Raw genomic sequence first — 546 nt, 5'->3', positions numbered from 1 at the left:
CACATAGCTGTGTATCATCCCTTTAGCGATAGAAGAGGACATTGTGACTCTGTATCACCTAACTGAGGGGAAGCATGCACATTGAAAACAACAGTGGGACAAGACTAGATCCTTGAGGAATGCCCCAAATAAATGACTTACAGAGGAACAGTCTGCTATTACAACAGAGAAACTTCTGTTGGAGAAGTGTGAATGTAACATAACAAGCAGCACCTTAAAGATCTGCTTAAGAGTGACAGATCAAGTTAAAAGCAACATTAAAGTTTAAGAGAACTATGACTGAGTAGTCACCTCTGTTAAAAAGTCATTGGTTATCTTGACAAGGGCCATCTCAGTTCTGAGGCAAGTCATAAAAACATGACTGAAAACTATTAATTGAATATTATTATGGCCCATATAAAAAATTCATTGTGTTGAGATTACTTTCTCTCCTGTATGTATCGGATTACAGAGTGGGCCAGCAGAGAGTACAGAATGTCCCTTACTGACTTGACTCTTGAAACGTTGCGTGCAGCCCCTCTGTTTGAGCCGTGAGCGCGGTACATG

The sequence above is a fragment of the Morone saxatilis genome, unplaced genomic scaffold (genome assembly GCF_004916995.1).
Source record: "Morone saxatilis isolate NCDOM2014 unplaced genomic scaffold, NCSU_SB_2.0 Contig15, whole genome shotgun sequence".
Classification (NCBI taxonomy): Eukaryota; Metazoa; Chordata; class Actinopteri; family Moronidae; genus Morone; species Morone saxatilis.
Note: the sequence above shows the minus strand (reverse complement) of the source record.